This window comes from Ranitomeya variabilis, chromosome 1 (genome assembly GCF_051348905.1).
Source record: "Ranitomeya variabilis isolate aRanVar5 chromosome 1, aRanVar5.hap1, whole genome shotgun sequence".
NCBI lineage: Eukaryota > Metazoa > Chordata > Amphibia > Anura > Dendrobatidae > Ranitomeya > Ranitomeya variabilis.
In genome coordinates, this window is record NC_135232.1 from 410,356,777 (window position 1) to 410,372,799 (window position 16,023).

Sequence of the window (16,023 nt, forward strand, 5' to 3'; positions counted from 1 at the left end):
TGTTGCAATAAGCTTACTGTTTCCTTCTTAGAAATAACCTTAAGCTGAAATAATGTAAGTATAGACTATATTAACTAGAGCAACTGATTACTATAGTGTCATCCAGAAAGAAAGCATCTAAAATCCAAAACACATGACAATAAGCATAAAAGGTATAATATACTATGTGACAGAGCATTACATTGCCTTTGGCACACCTCCTGGGTGTAAATGAGGCACTGACTTAAGTTATTTCACCATCCTGTCACTGCTTTCTTGAGGCTAATTAAAGAAAATAATGTAGCAAATTTACTGTTTAACAGCTACTTTCCTGTAACAGCTAGTTTTTCCGACTAGCATATGTTCAGGGTATTCCACTGTGAAGCCAATATACTTGACAAGATTAAGTACATTCATTTTTCCTTACTGAGAATTGGCTGTTATGTTTTCTGGTCTTTTTTTGCTTACCATTCAGGATTACAATTACAGATACAACAAAGCCCAATGTAAATTAATTTTTGCAATACAATTGAATTAATTATCTGTATAAACAAGAGGCTAAAATACAAAATGTGATGATAGCTCCAGAATGTGGGTGTAAGAAGAAATCAATGTATAGCCTAGAACTATAGCTGAGAGAATTGATTCAATGCAAATAAAATTTACATTGATTATTTTACAAAATTGCATGAACACAGCAAATTTGGACAATTTGCGAATTACTTTACACATTTTACACATTTCAGAATATTGCATTAGCAAGAAAAGGCTCATATGACCTCAGGCACACCCGAGTTGGCCTCCCCATAAAGCCTTGTGGTTATCAAATCAAATGGTATAGTCCTCAATCAGATGGGACTATCACAGCCTGTATAAAAGCAGAAGCAGGGAATGCAGCAGCTCTTTTTTGCTGAATCTGGATAATGAGAGAATGTTGCAGCACACGTAAGGAGGTGAAGCACAAGGAGAGTCCGGGGGCGGATACCTTCTCGGCTCTGTGACTGGAACCATTGAGCTGTGCTACAGGTTCCCCAGGGGGCAGACTTAGAGTCTGGGACAGGATGGAAGCCGGGCAGAGAGCGGGAAAGGTGCACGCGTAAGGAGCAGAGCAGCAAGAGCAGTGGTCAGAGCAGGGTGCAGCTGCCCTCTGGAAGAGAAAGAGCTCGCGGTCAGAGGACAAATACAGGGAGATTGCCCAGAAAGACTGCATCTTGTGAGTACATGAAAGTGGACTCTGCTGTGACTGGAGAGGGGCGCTTTGAGACCCATGCAGAGACATTGGCCCGTGCAGAGACTGTGACCCCCTGGTACCCACGGTATCAGTACTGAGACTGTGACCCCTGGTACCCACGGTATCAGTGCAGAGCCCTTGATTCCTGGTGAAAGACTGAATAATAGACTGACCATTGTTTTCCCAGGATAGGCTGTGCTGTAAAAGCTAAAGACTCAGAGCCTTTGCATATCACATTAACTCACGAAACCCCAGGCAGCGGGTTCCTAGAGACTACTCAGCCCATGGACAACAGAGGGATGACAAGTGGGGCTGTTTCTTGGTGCCTATGTTGGAGAAGATGACACTTCAAGCAAGTCCTCATCAGACTGATAAGAGTTCTTTTTCTCAAGAAATCCGGCTTACTTCTGTTACACTGTTTGACTCCCATATTTTTGCACTGTTTTATTGTTAGTTATATTCTACTGCTTCCTCCCTGCAAGGAGAACCTGATTCCTGTTATTAAACCCTTCAGCTGTTGGTCTGTCTTTTTCGTGGTGACACACTCAGTAACTGCATACTATTACACACACAGTTCAGCATTAGAGATAGGGAGAGAAAGCCATAAAACTGTTCAGATAATGTATGTAACAACTAGTGATGAGCGAGTATACTCCTTACATGAGTTTCTCCAAGCATGCTAAGGTGTTCTCCGAGTATTTCATTGTGCTTGGAGATTTAGTTGTGTCGATGCAGCTGCATGATTTGCAGCTGCTAGATAGCTTGAATACATGTGAGAAATCATGCAGCTGCATTGACATAAACTAAATCTCCAAGCACAACAAAATACTCGAAGACCACCCGAGCATGCTCGGAAAAAGTCGAGTAACGAGCACACTCGCTCATCACTAGTAACTACTGAACAGCAAAGACTGGTTAGCATCCATTTACCCATTTCCATATATGTTGAGATCATTTTGATATTACTTAGGATGCATTTGCACAAAAAATCTTGAAAGGGGATGGATACAGTCTTAGGAGACATCAAAATATTATACACATCTTTTCAAGGCATTGATAGTATTTGCAATTTGCCATGAATTTATTATTTTTATTAATTGACAAATCTGGCAAATTTAAATTTCCAAAGATTTTCTCACCACTAGAATCTCAATGAAAGCCAGTTATAGCCTTATATATTTGCGCCACACAATTATCTGAGCGATAGGGTGGCGGGGAACCCTGAAATGCCCCACTGACTTATCTGGTATGAGACTGGCCTAGTGTGCTATGATTTTAAAAGAAGTAGATCAAATTATTTATTTAGCTAATACATTTTTTAAAGCCTAATTCAGTAGCTAACCTACTCTCTAGCCCTGTTGTGTATTCTCTGAGGCATGTGTTGCCAAAACTTAGACTATTTTAAAAATCTAAAGAAGTCCATCATTACAAAAATGTGGCTGCGTTACCTATTCATGGATTGTGTGTGACATTGCACCTCAACTTGCTTAAAAATGAGAAGGGATAAACTGCAATTCCATTACACAACCTCTTTAATAACAGTTTGCTATTATACTGTTAAAAAATAATAACATAAAATATAATAACAATAACAATCACTGCAGTCACTAACACGGCAATCACAGGAGTTGGCATTTAGTATTCCTAAACTACACACATTTCATTCACCTACTTGACCTCTTAAAATATTAATTTCAAAGGTGAATAAAAAAATAAAATATTAATAAGTTAACACTACAACAGGAAAGTGACATAAGGCACACAGCAAAATCAAACACAAATAGATGTAAGGCCAAATTTGAAAAGAGGCATCCAAAACATTTGACATTAAGTGCTGGCTCCATATAGTTGGATTTTATCTGACTAGGGTAATTCTTCCAAGTTGGCTGCATATTCAAGTTGAATACTAAAAGAAACCAGCCAACCGAGTCTTGACTCAAAATACACAGAATCAACTGGACAATTGCAAACTGTTAACTGAAGTTTTTGACATTTTTAGTAATTTCTGAATTTATAAGAGGAGGAGGTTTAAATTATTCTATCTATCTACCTATCTATCTATCTATCTATCTATCTATCTATCTATCTATCTATCTATCTATCTATTATCTATCTCTATATTATCTATTTATCTATGAGATGGGATCCAGAATTAGAGATGGGCAATTTATTTGAGTATTCTACTTGAATATTACAAAAATCCGTTAACATCAAAATCATCATTGCAAGACACTGGAAAGACATTGGACCTCCCTCCATACTAGAAAGGAAAAATCAACTACCTTATATACAGTCTAGAAAACACTTGTTTATCCCGCACAAAGATTAAAATATCTCTTGAATATTGGAATAAATATTTCAAAGCTGAACCTCACTTGGAACAACAATATAATTGATTGCCATTATAAACTTGGGTATCATTAAACAAAGATAATTCTGAAATTCTATATACCCCATAACTTCATATTATATGACTGAATTTGTCTCAAATATTGCCATCTCTAAATCTGAAGTCTTGTCTCTCCCCAGTGATCTTCCATTGATATACCCCAATATTCCCCCTTTTATTCCTACTACCAACCCCAGATATGTTCATTTTTTTGTTATTTTTTACTGTGATTTCAATAAAATTTTATTAAGCTATTGAATACTAAAAAATAAAGACTGTACAAAAAAGTTGGTATACGCCATGATACAGATTTTTTGTAATTTGCGCCACACAAATTCAGCAAAATTGGACCTCTACCCAACATTTTGCTGAATCATGAAGGGCTGGCAAAAGATTGAAAAGTGAAAACAAGAAAAATGCTCACCTCACTGCTGCTCACTGATCCCTCTTCCATCCTCAGAGTGTCTTCTTACTGTTGTCATGTGCTGAACCCCTGGGAGTCCTCACACTAGGCCGGGACTTCCATTCATGACCATGCCTGGATGCCCCTGCACATGGGATTCAGAAGGTCGCAACGTTATGTCACAATCTTTAGACACAACCAGTCATGGCCTAGCATCAAGGGGTTTCAGCATCCAACAGCAGTAAGAGGAGGTGCTAAGAACTCGATAGGAAAGAGTGAGCAATGGGGAAAGGCTGGAGAGGTGAGTGTTGAGGTATCATTATTTTTTCTACATCTTATAATTATGCTCTTTGCTGCAAATTGAATTTCTTCGTAAAATCCATACAATTTAGCAAATTCCCATCTTGGCAGATTCAATCATCTTTATTCACAATTCATTTTCACTTTGAAGGCTGTTTTTCATGTGGAGATCTATATTCATATAAGACATTACATCAGTGTCTTGAAAATATTTATCCCCTTCTCACTGTGATATCTATCTATCTATCTATCTATCTATCTATCTATCTATCAATCTATCTATCCATCTATTTATCATCTATCTATCTATCATCTATCTATCTATAGATCTATCTCCTATCTATCTATCTATCTATCTATCTATCTATCTATCTATCTATCTATCTATAGATCTATCTATCATAAATACATTTATCTATCTATTTGTCAATCTAATCTTTCTATCTACTGTATTTTTTTCTACAGTCTTGTTTTCGGTTTATCCATTTATCTACGTCACTTAGGCCTCATTCAGTGATATCCGTGGTTTTCATGGCAGGCACACATATCTGTGATAGTCTATTGGACCATTCACATGTCTGTGATTTTTAGGAGACCAAGCAGTTCACATAAAATAATGGAGACATGTCCAGTTTTGAGGCGACGGTTTGTTCAAAATCAGCATTGCAAGTCTATGGGTCCCTGAAAATATTTGACCACACTCAGATGCCATCCGTATGTGGTCCAATATTCACAGCCTTTCATAATAGAAGAAGGTGGAGAAACTTTTATTTTTTTCCTCCATGTGTGAGAAAAACGAATGAAACTTGGACCACACTCTAATCAAAGTGTTATCAAAAGATTTGATCCATTCATCTCATGAAAAAAACAGACGTCTAAATGAGATCTTATAGTTATAGATTTTGCTTCCAATATTCTAACATATTTATTTGATATAATTTTAGTATTTATTTGCCATGTACATGCACATACAGTATTCTTTTACTGCTGGTATACAATTTCATTTTGCACAATTTACACACTAAAAATAGATGCTAATTTGAAAGGTTTATCTAGAAAGAGCATTTTATTCAGTGTCCTTTACATTTCCACAGTTAGCATGCTGATCCCATCTGTCATCTAGATGGAGCTCTGGCTCTGCGCAATGTAAAAGACTCAGTTCATTCATATAACCCTATATTATTACTGATAAACTGCAAACCAGAAACCACAATTAGGATAATATTTTCCAGCATTACTCTTGTTGTTAAACCAGGAATATAAAAGAAATCCAACAGACATAAACACTGTCCAAGAGGAGAAAGCATTGTATATTGCAATGTCTGCAAACAGGAGCTGTCAATATTAGTAAAAAGAGTATTAGAATATATTTTACATGAGACATGTTTGTCCATTGTTGTAGGCTTTTATCCTGAAAGTGGCATGTACAGTAGAATAGGGAAGGGTTATGATAGGAACCATCAGAGAAGTCTCACCTTGCCGTGGTTGATGGGCACACATGAATTGGCCAATTTATGGCTAAGAACTTTCATTTTTTTGTAAGTATTTGTTGCTGAGGGAAAATGCAGTTGGAAGTTTACTTCCATTTACACTATATGCCTTGACATTCACAGAGTGTGACTGTGCTTTTTATAGGTAGATAGATAGATAATAGATAGATAGTTATTATATAGTTAGATAATGATAGATAATAGATAGATAAATAGATGATAGATAGATAGATAGTTATTATATAGTTAGATAATGATAGATAATAGATTATAGATAGATAATAGATAAATGATAGAGAGATAGATAGATAGATAGATAGATAGATAGATAGATAGATAGATAGATAGATAGATAGATAGACAATAGTAGATAGACAGATAGATAGATAGACAGATAATAGATAAATGATAGATAGATAGATGGATGGATGGATGGATAGATAGATAGATATATAGGTAGACAATAGTAGATAGACAGATAGATAGATAGACAGATAATAGAAAAATGATAGATAGATAGATAGATAGATGGATAGATAGATAGATAGATAGATAGATGGATGGATGGATGGATGGATGGATGGATGGATGGATAGATAGATAGATAGATAGATAGATAGATAGATAGATAGATAGATAGATAGATAGATAGATGAATTAAAAAATTGTAATTATTGTTCTGGCACAAATTGGAAATGTTTTTACTCTATATTAGAAAGTACAATTTACCTAATTTGTTTGTTTATATATCAAAGCAAACTACATGTGAACTTAATAAAATACATATTATAAAGGCCTAGTGAGCAACAGCTCAGTATATATCATCATCTGCCAATCTAAAAAAAGCACTTGTGAAATCTAATATCTTATTGATTTTATCCATGCAACATGATTTAATAGATTAAAGTCAACATGATGTATACATTAATGACACAAGAGACCTAAAAGCACATTCAGATGCTTCTTACTGACATTTTAGACACTTACATGGTAGTCTGCTGACAGTACAAGCACAGATTGAGTACAAAAAGCAAAAAGACTGAGTGATAATGCCAGATAAAACATCTTCCATCTGAGACATGTAATATTTCATTTAACCAATAGCCATGATAAATAGCAGTAATTATTTCATTTTTCCAAAGTCTTTTAAGCCTACATATCAAATCCATCCAGTGAAAATGTGGCAGATTTTAAACAACAGTTTCTGACTTCACCAATGGTATGTGAAGCACTAATTACTTAAGCTCATTCTATTCTACAATAGTACATAGGTCGTTCCATATTCAACTAACAAATCAAGTTACACTCTGTAGCGCTATAGCATGCAAACATGAAATATATGAAATTCGAATTGCATTACTGCTCTAGAAAATACATTATAATGAAGATACTTAGCACATAAATTGGCCAATTCATGAGTATCCAGGATGAGGACTGCTTTGTCGTGGCTGCTGGGCACACATGTATTGGCTAATTTATGCTCTAAGTATCTTTCTTTTTATGCTATTTTCTAGAGCAGTAATGCAATTCCAATTTCATATATTTCATGTTTGCATGCTCTAGCTTTACAGAGTGCAACCTTATTTGTTAGTTACATAAGGAGATGGCTACTCTTAGTGTGCACCTTCTCTCTGTTTGGAAGTGATGGTCAGTCTTTGATGGTCAGTGCTTTGACCAAGCACTCCACCTATCAGCATATGGTAGTTTTAATCACAGCAGGATCCTACCTAACCATATAAATGTGGACTATCAGCCCATGAGAGGAATCACATTAGGTTAGGTTTCCAACAAAGAGGTTCACCTTGTCATGGCTGCTGGGCACACATGAATTGGCCAACCTATGTGCTATTGTAAATATCTTCGTTTTTCCTATTTTCTAGAGCAGTAATGCAATTTCAATTTCATGCATTTCATGTTTGCATCACAGAGTGCAACTTTGTTAGTTATATATTGAGATGGCTACTCTTAATATGAACCCGTTTACACCTTGTCTCTGAAAGTGGCAGTCAGTCTTTGATATTCGTTCCATATTCAGTCATGGGATAGCTTTTACACAGATTAGAATATATTCAAATGAATAGAAAAATCATGTAATAAATGGATAAGCAAGTGCAACTAGAGGGAGAGCTTTAGGCATTTTTATTTTCTATTCTGACTATTATGAATAGTGCCCAGCAGGTGACTTGATATATTATATCTATGTTTTCAAAGGACATATGGACAAGGGCTGTCTTATGGAGTCATGAGTAGAAATTAGTAAACCGGTTTAAGTTAAATTGAATTCAAATCAAACAACCAAAAATTACATTAATTTGGGATTTTCACTGACAAATAGTGTTGAGCGATACCTTCCGATACTTGAAAGTATCGGTATCGGATGGTATCGGCCGATACCCGAAAAATATCGGATATCGCCGATACCGATACCCGATACCAATACAAGTCAATGGGACTCAAGTATCGGAAGGTATCCTGGATGGTTCCCAGGGTCTGAAGGAGAGGAAACTCTCCTTCAGGCCCTGGGATCCATATTCATGTAAAAAATGAAGAGTTAAAATAAAAAATATGGATATACTCACCCGTCCGGGGGCCCCTGGACCTTACCGATTGTAACCGGCAGCCTCCGCTCCTAAGAATGAGCAGTTTAAGACCTTCGATGACGTCGTGGCTTGTAATTGGTCACGTGCCGCTCATGTGACCGCTCACGCGACCAATCACAGGCCGCGATGTCATCGCAGGTCCTAAACTCCTCATTGAGGAGTTTAGGGCCTGCAATGACGTCGCGGCCTGTGATTGGTCGCGTGAGCGGTCACATGAGCGGCACGCGACCAATCAGAAGCCGCGACCTCATCGAAGGCCCTTCACGCTCTCATTCTTAGGAACGGAGGCTGCCGGTTACAGCGGTAAGGTCCAGGGGCCGCCGGAGAGGTGAGTATATCCATATTTTTTATTTTAATTCTTTATTTTTTACATGAATATGGATCCGATTCCCGATATCACAAAAGTATCGGAACTCGGTATCGGAATTCCGATACCGCAAGTATCGGCCGATACCCGATACTTGCGGTATCGGAATGCTCAACACTACTGACAAAACATTACATGATGTTTCGACGTCACAATGCACATTGTGATGTCAGTGGGCATGAACCGTCCTGTCCTCCTAGAAGATCCATCTGGCATTTTGTGAAGATGCTAGAAGAGTTGAAAAGGACATTGTGAGCAGTGTTGTCAGATGGAGCTGTGCAGTAGACCATAAATGAAAACTATGGTGGTAGGATAGGTGTGCACGTGGTATTATTTTTCATCTACATTTAATATACCCTGAGTCTTAAGAAACTTCATAACTATACATTAGCGGATAGACCAAACTTTAATTTGCCTACTTGTGTGTTTTTTTTCTGGGAAATTAGATTCACAGAGAAGTTATTCTCTGCAAATTTAATGTCCCTTATTATTCTCTTGGGGACTCTCTCCAGAACCCAGATTATAATAAGTGTAATATGTAAAAAAAAATGTATTATCATCTTGCAGCTCACCTCTCCAGCCCCCTTCACTACTCACTACCACCTGTCTGATCCTCATTGAATCCTCTGATCCCCTGTCACTCCTGCTGAAATGTTGGAGGGTCCTGGAGGTCAAGGTATCATGAGGTCATGACATAAACCCTCCCAAGCCTAATGAAACCCATAAATCCTGCCTTAGTGTGATAGGGCCAGGGATTATAGCTGAAGCCCTTTATGGTTATGAAATAATGGTATCCAACGGCTGCCATTTTGCTGCATCTAACCAAAAGACTAAAAATCTATCGAATTCAGATTTTTGCAAAATTCAAATAGATTTAATTTCCACTCAAATTTTTTCCCTCATCTCTACCCAGAAAATTAAATATTCAACATAGAATATTTTGAATATTAATAAAATTAACTGTCCAATTTCAAAACTAACTAATAAATTCAAATTTTAGCAGATTTTCTCATCATTTCTTAGTGTTTTCTAAACATGAAGGTATTAGCTCTTCCATGTACATACAAGCTTAAAATATGCATGTTTTAATAATATCATAATAAAAACGAAACATAATATAAAATGCATTTAAATGTTAAGTGTTCTATTATGCTTAAAATATTATAAAACAAGCATTTCAATTTGTAATAATGCAATAAGAATATGTTAAACAATTCAGGATCTAAGATGTAATTATGAGTACAAACTTCATATTCCCATTCTGAATATTTTATATTTTGCCACAATTCATAATATTTCCTAATTTCAGTCCCCAGTATGCTGATGGCAGCATCTAATAAATAATAAATAACACATAAAAGATAATAAGAATTTTCATCCTCCAGACAACACATAACGGACACTTTCTCTCAATCCACTAGTCTGTGCTATTGCTTAAGTTTTGAAGCTGTGCTGCATTTCCTGAAGGCTGTATGTACTTCATTATACTTGACGTTATGTACCGTAGTGATATAATAGATACTTATTTATGTATTTATTTATTTTTTGTTAGATACGTATTTTCTTTAATTGGATTGTAATACAGTAATGATAAATTTCCTTGTTAGATACAGCTGATACGTTAAAATTGACTATAAATTGGTGCAGAATTATCAATATCCACGTCTTACCTGTACAACAGTCACCTACTCACACACAGAAGAGTATGCAAACAATTATGCCTATCATGTGATTAGTCTTATTTTTTCATTAGAAATGCATGCTTTAGTGTACATGACAGATGTGTGATTATGGGAATAATTATTGCATTTTACATAAACTAAGAAAAACAAGTGATTCATTTATTTTCCAACTGTTTTGGGATACTTTCTACCTTATGTTGTTAATTCGGAGGAGCTACTAACGTGGAACTCATTAAATATTATATGAAACATACATTTTTCCTAATGATACATGGTGTAAAACTTCTCATTGCTATGCCAAAATTTAATTTTAATGGAGGTTTAGTTGCACTTCAAAGCATAGATTTAATAATTAATTCAAATGATAGATAAAGATAAAATGAAAGGAGAAGGGATGATAAATATATTTGCTTTACAAAAGGTCATTTCCTCAAGGCTGGATGAATGTAAAACTGTCATTTTCGAGACATCTGGATAAGTTACTAAGTAGAGTAGAATTTAACGGGTGTGTCAATCAAGGATGGAGCATCCTGGGAGATGGAATGACCTTTGTTCTATTCAGCACTATCCATGAATCTCAGTCCATAGCTTCAGCTCCTGTAAGAGACAGGCGCACCCTGGTGATTACCTATTCACTAACTGGCACCGAAAATCAATTCCTGCCATGACTCTATACAGGTGCATTACTGTTGTATTTGAAGTAGGGAAAAGTTTATTGTGAAAATACTTTAGCTAGCAAGCTTAAAAAATATCTCCACTAATGTTTTGAAAACCAATTCAAGATCTCATCAACTCTAGAAGGAACTTTTTTCAAAAAGCCTAATAAAAGGAACACCTAAGTAGAAGTTAGCCTGCAGGAAAATCCACCAAAGTCATCCATAGACTATAATTGTTCTAATAATAAATTTTATTCTGTATAATAAATTACTAAATTGATACAGTGACCTATAATCCAATTAAAACTTCACAGTACAACATCTCTTTAAAGATAAGATGGTGATTTATTAGTTACGGTACTTGCAAGTAAAATATTCAGTACGTAATAGAAACAACATAAAAAACAAACCTCCACAAAACTATAATAACTCACTTGTATTAATTCATATATTTAAATAATTTTACATTATCTTAAAATAGGAAATAATTTACAATTAATGTTAAGGCTGTGTGCACACGTAGCAGATTTTTCGCGTTTTTTTCGTGGTTTTTCGCTATAAAAACACTATAAAACCGCAAAAAAAAACGCTCACATTAAACATCCTATTTAATAGAATGCAATCCGCATTTTTTGTGCACATGCTGCATTTTTTTCCTGAGCGGAATCGCATTCCAGAAAAAAACGCAGCATGTTCATTAAATTTGCGGAATCAAGGGGATTCCGCACACATAGGAATGCATTGATCTGCTTACTTCCCGCATGGGGCTATGCCCACCATGAGGGAAGTAAGCAGATCATGTGCGGTTGGTACCCAGGGTGGAGGAGAAGAGAATCTCTTCTCTGGACTGGGCACCATATAATTGGTAAAAAAAAAGAATTAAAATAAAAAATCGTGAAATACTCACCTTCGATGGTCCCCGGAAGTCTTCCCGCCTCTCAGCGGTGCACGCGGCCGCTTCCGTTCCCAGCGATGCTGTGTGTGAAGGACCTGCGATGATGTCATGGTCACATGAACGCGAAGACGTCACGGTCACGTGACCGTGACGTCATCAAAGGTCCTGCACACGAAGTATCGCTGGGAACGGAAGCCGCTAAGATCGGCTGTCTGCGGAAGGTGAGAACAACCATTTTTTTTATTTTTTTTATTATTTTTAACATTCTATCTTTTACTATTGATGCTGCATAGGCAGCATAAATAGTAAAAAGTTGGTCACACTTGTCAAGCACTATGTTTGACAAGTGTGACCAACCTGTCAATCAGTTTTCCAAGCGATGCTACAGATCACTTGGAAAACGCTAGCATTCTGAAAGATAATTATGCTTGCAAAACGCTAGTTTTTAGCTGGAATATGCATGGCAATTCTGCATGCGATATACCCGCGGCAGGAGTTGCAGAATTGCCGTGGAAATTTCCACAGCAATTCTGCAACGTGTGCACTTAGCCTCAAGACTCTGATTCATCAAGACGGAAAATTTCCATGCCAGTCTTGGGAGCCTGTTGGAGTCAGGTGCTCCAGTTCCATTAGGAGGTGCATGCTTCTTAATGAACCAGGAGTGTACAAAAAGTGGCGCACGGCTCCCCAAAAATCCTGCCTCAGTCGAAGAAACTGGGGGACCCCACGTCATTTTACAAAATATATTTATTTACAGCACAGGTAGTGGCTGATGAGTATTCCCATCAGCTCTTGCAGTTAACAGTTGAATACAACTCTCAACATTGTCCCCACTAGCGCTAATCATAGCAAGAGCAGAAGACAGTGATGTGAGCTGTTTTCACTTCAGTGTGCATGTGTGCGGGACGTTTTGTTGCACATGTTGCTATCAGAAATACTTGACATCTTAAATAGGCCTTAGTGAACTCAATCATTTACTGAACTTTGGATGACTTTTGCTGGTTTTTAGTGAAAGAATTTGGGAACCGAACACGAATGTTATAATCAGGATTGAAGTGGTTGTCTGAAGCTAAGTGCATTTCATACTACATCTCTATTTAATTATTTAATTGAATAATCTAATTACTTTTCTTAACATACAAACCAAGATTTCCTACTATTCCAAGTGCCATAACTTATCTCACACTGCCCTGCATCTTAAGTCCACACTGTTTTGTTCACCCTGCCTTGCTCACTGAAACAAGACATCATGAGTAGATGTTGATAGAAGCATGTTGACAACCTCACAGCTTCCATCACTGCCTTGAAAAATAATCATCTGGGTGTGGACTGCTGGTACTCAAGCTGCTTCTATTACTGCCCCTTGATGAGTCTCAGCTCATTCTTAACCTTACTACAATTTTTATCACAGCCATGATCAACCTTTTTAACTTACCACTAACCAATGACTTCCTCCCTACTTCCTTTAAGCATTCAACATTCTCACCCATCATTAAGAAGCCATCTTTTATCCCATTCTTTTTATCAGCTAATCACTTTTTTCTCTAAACTCAATGAAATATTTTCCTACCTCTTATCTAACTCTTTACTTGATCTGCTGCAATCTGGATCCTGCCCCCACCACACTAAGAAAAATGTTTTATCCAAAGTCATTAATGATCTGCTCATTACCAAAGTCAAATGAAATGACTATGTACTTCTCCTTTTAGATCCATCCTCTGCCTTCCACACAGGTGACTACCTCTTCCTAGTACAGATTCCCTCATCCTTTTCCATCTTCTGGATCTCATCATACCTAATTAACTGCACACATAGTGTCTCCCAATCTCCATCTACAACCTTGACATGTGCTAGCTGGGAACGCAGCCTCAGTGACTGGAGGTAACCTCAATGATGTCACTGCCGGTCACTGAGTCTCCACTCTCAGCAGTTCATGCACCAGTGGTTCTCAGGCTGGACGGTTGCATCTTGGCACCGTCCAGTTTGAAAACAGTTTTTTCCGCAGACATGGATTACGGCATGGGACACAATGACAGATAGGTGAGGGATATTGTTGTTTTTTATTTTTGGTTTATTACAGGAGAAAGAGGGCTTCGGTGGAATAGGCGTTTGGTGCATATAACTGTGTTTGTTAATTTTAAATAAAAAAGTAAAAGTGTGTTTTGTTTTATTTCTAATAAAATACTTTTTTCTGGCTGTGTCTTTAATTACAATACAACCATAGGATTAGTAATGTATAGGTGTCTTATAGACACCTTTCCATTACTAAGCCATGGGCTTGATGTCACCTGACAATACAATGGTGACATCAACCTCACAAATATGAACCCCAATTGCCACCGCTACAGGGAAAGTGGGAAGAGCCGGGCAAAGCGCCAGAATGGGCGCACCTAATATATGTGCCTTTTCTGGGCAGCTGCGGGCTGCTATTTTAAGGCTGGGGTGCCAATATCATGGACCCCTACCAGCCAGAGAACACTAGCCCCCAGCTGTCTGCTTTAGCAAAGCTGGTTGTCAAAAATGTCAAGATGATGAGAGCTGTAATCCCATCTACTGACACAAGTGACCGGAGGTAAACTGTGCACAGTATACTGTATACTTTTGACAGCATGGGAACAACAGCTCTCTGACTGGCGGATAATATTTCACCGCCGATCATAAGCGGTGTTTGCCGTGCTGTCATGCACATAACAGCGTAGCAATCACTTGATGTTCGGCCCCCCATTCAAGTGAATGGATTCCAGGTTCGTGTTCGGGTCCTGGTAGTGATCTGGTACCTGAATGCAAACTTTGTGTAACTGTTCGGCTGAACCTGCTGGCTCCGAACATCCAGGTGTCCACCCATTTCTACTTCTACGTGACAGATAATCTCCTTCCTATGATATATCATTTAAAGAATGGTCATTTTATTATTTCAGTAATAATAGAATGCCACAAAAATGTGATGACTCATGCTTCACTATATTTCTGATGGAAACTAGTGTACAGGGGAGCTTGAGAGTCTTAAATAGCCTCAAAATGATAATCTTGTACATTATCGGAAAGGAAAATCATACATAATTAATATTGGTAGCTTCATTGATTAATGACTTTATTTATTTGCATTCTAATATACACTAAAGAGCTTGGAAAATTATCCTTCCTTTCGTAATAGAAATGAATAAGCTTTACGACATACTACACTTTAGCTTCTCATACACAGATCTAACAAAGGTTAAGTTGACTCAGCACTGGCATATCATATCACAAAAAAACGACTGCCGTGAAGTTAAGTTATCTTACTTCTCTTAAATGAAGTAACCTTTTGTGACAAATAACGAAGAAGATGAGCGGTGAGACATGATAGCATATGCTATCTCTGCCCAAATAATAACATAGGCTATGCATAACAGATTCTATGACACTTTCAAATAGTTTTTATTGTTTTTTTATACTCAAAAAGTAACACAGTTCATAGAGAATTTTGTGTCATAATTATTCATTTTTGAGTTCTTTATAAATAGCCATATGTTCACATATTACATTTTTTTAGGGCTTTCAATTAGCAACAGAAGCCCATGTTGTCAGGTGACTAAGCCAGTTCCCAACTAGCAGTGTCACTCATCATGCTGGTAAAAGGCTGGGGTTTGATTGTTGTGGGGTGAAGGTGTGAGTTTAGGTCAGACTTTTTCCTAAAATTGTTATAAACAATTTGTTTTTATTAAATCGCTAAGAAAAACAAGCAGAGTTGAGCAAAATGATTCATAAGACCCTCGTTTGTCAGATTACAGCTGCACCACGATACTTGGCCTCCACTCCTTGGGTTGCTCTTTTGACTAAATGGACATTTCAAAGAGGCTTATCACAAGAGGTGAGTAGAGTGACATCCTTGGAGTGTCAAATATGGCTGACATGGAGCACCAATGTAGATACCAGAATAGGGTCCTATCAATCCTTTTGATCAACCTATTAACCTGATACGATATCAAGAGTCTTGACTCATAATTGCTACATGCTTCATTCATCCACTTCCTAAAATATTGGTAGTAGTA

At 37.2% G+C, this 16,023-nt stretch overlaps 1 protein-coding gene across 20 annotated transcripts in view; it reads right to left on the bottom strand.

Annotated features, from left to right (window-relative positions):
* PTPRD (protein tyrosine phosphatase receptor type D) overlaps nucleotides 1-16,023 on the bottom strand; it is a 2,959,440-nt gene that overhangs the window by 2,101,546 nt on the left and 841,871 nt on the right. The window lies entirely within an intron of this gene.